Here is a 2,326-nt window from a genome sequence, read left to right as displayed (position 1 = left end):
TGAAGAATGGTTGTTGCTTAACTTTTCTGTTAGCCTGCGAAGTGATTTTTTTCCGCAAATTTTCGACTCTTTTAACGAACAGAGTATTCGGAAGTATTTTAATCGTGCTCTTGAGTTCTATGAGCCTTGTCTTGGGTTTGAGATATTCTCTTCTGTAAACCTCATACTTCTTCGACTCAGCTTGAATTTGTTTCAAACCAATGCGCTGATTTTCTTCCTATTGATTCTATTGGATTTCTTTGATTCAAGGGTTATCTTTGAAGTTGTCAATTGAATTGTGTTTAGCAAACTTCGTTGCTTGAGTATCCTTGTTTATCTGAAATTGGATACGTTCTCTCAAATCTATGAGTATTACCCTTGACAATTGTCTCTCCGTTCTAAATCTGGTATCCTTCTGAGTAGACTCGAGAATTGTTTTGATATCACGTGCGACTTGTAGACGTAGTAACGCGATGCGTTAGTTCTTTAAGACGTGATATGTGTATATGGAAGCTGAAGCGGTAGGTGTGCAACGTTACGAGTTGTGAGTGTTTTGTTCCTTGCGAACGGATTTGTGGTTGTCAGGCTTATGATCGAATATGGGGATTGTTAAGTGATTGATGAAGTTGGGAAGTTTAAGCTTTGAGGTTGGTACGAGATTAGTGTGCGGGTATTAAGCACGTCGTTGTAACCTCATTCTGTTTTATAGCCTTCAATGCCTTGCCTTACTATCACATGTTTGACCCATGCCATCTTTTGCATTGAGCCTACCTTGTAACGTTTGCTTTGCAATCACACTTCTACCCTTGCATCCTTATGCATATGACAATCAAAGCATTTGAGAAACCATATATATATATATATATATATATATATATATATATATATATATATATATATATATATATATATTTATATTTTGAGATATTTTTGCTTCATTCTTAAATGTGTTCAAGGGTGGACTGTTATGAAATTTCTTTCATTTTGTATCAATTTTCGAGGACGAAAATTTTTATAAGGTGGGTAGAATGTAAGACCCAGAACTTTTGAAAAAGGACTATTATGAGCTAATTTCAAATTCAGTATTTTTGTAGCTTTAATTTTAGGGATTCTTTATTAAAGAGAATTAAGGCGAGTTTTGATTTATTGAATTTTAGATAAGTTATGATTATTATCCAATTTTACAATTATTGGATTATTTTCTATATTTAAAATTATAAAGTTGGTAGTTACGAAATGAAAAGAATTTTATATAATTTGAATTAAATAATTAATATTTTAAATATAATACTGCTATTTTGAAAAATGAAGAAATTAAGTGTATTATTTCTAATTTTTAGATTTGGGAATTTTATTGAAAATAATTGGTAAAATTGATGAGAAAATAGTATTTTTCCATATACAATTAGTGTTGAATTTACATTGGGTTTCAATTACTATATTATTCCCAATTTTATGTGAAATTACTATAATACCCTTAACCCTAATTTTCAAAATGAAACCCTTCCCTAACTTAACTTCTTCAGCCGCTGAGTTCCTCTTCTCCCTCACAAGTTCAACACACACAGTTTCCTTTGTTATCCCTGAAAGAAAGAAGCAAAGAAAACGAAAAGGGGAATGAGGGAACAGGAGATCCGGAGGAAGAGCACCGAGAAAGCAGCAGCTCGCCGGCCAGCCGCGTTCTGCCACCACGTCTAGCTCGCTGCCTATTGCGCTCCCGTTTGCGCCGTCACTAGGGAGAACAGAACCGAGAAGGGGTTGGCTCGCGAATGTGGGTGGTCGCGGGCTCGGAGCCGCCAGGCCTTCATCACCACCGCGTCCACGCCGTGCCACCGCCACTGCTAGAGTTTGCCGCCGCCACCTTATCACTGCCAGCAGGCACAGCGGGAGAGAGAAATCGGAGTTTTGCACAGTAGGAATGAAGGGAGAGCGCGACAAGGGAAGCCATCTCCGCCTGTGTCACCGTCGCCAGACCTCCTTGCCGTCGCCGAACCTCCTTGCCGTCGCCACAGAAGCTGCCTTCGTCGGTGCCGTTGGAGGCACGAATGGAAGAAGAACGCGCACGAGGGAGCTTACAGAGAGGATGATGCACGATGGTGGTAGGTTATTCCGCCGCCCTTGCTGCCGTCAGAAGCTGTCGCCACGGCCGCCGTCCTCCTAGCCGCCGCTGTGGTTGGAGTCCGTTGTGTACGGTCACCGGAGAAGTCGTTGTGGCTGCTAAAACCACTGCCAAAGCTCCGGGCTAAGCTTCTGCCACTTGAGACCTTGCTGCCGTCGCCGGAAAAGTATGCCGATAAGGGTTTTATTTGAGGTTTCTGCCTTTTTGGATTTCGGGAAGGTTTTATAG

General features: G+C 40.5%; 1 pseudogene; it reads left to right on the top strand.

The window, feature by feature from the left end:
- The first annotated feature begins 1,748 nt into the window (after positions 1-1,748).
- On the top strand, positions 1,749-2,326 carry LOC148545968 (uncharacterized; annotated as a pseudogene).

Source organism: Arachis ipaensis, chromosome B9 (genome assembly GCF_059453495.1).
Source record: "Arachis ipaensis isolate K30076 ecotype BB chromosome B9, ASM5945349v1, whole genome shotgun sequence".
Classification (NCBI taxonomy): Eukaryota; Viridiplantae; Streptophyta; class Magnoliopsida; order Fabales; family Fabaceae; genus Arachis; species Arachis ipaensis.
This window is presented reverse-complemented; position numbering and strand designations above follow the sequence as displayed.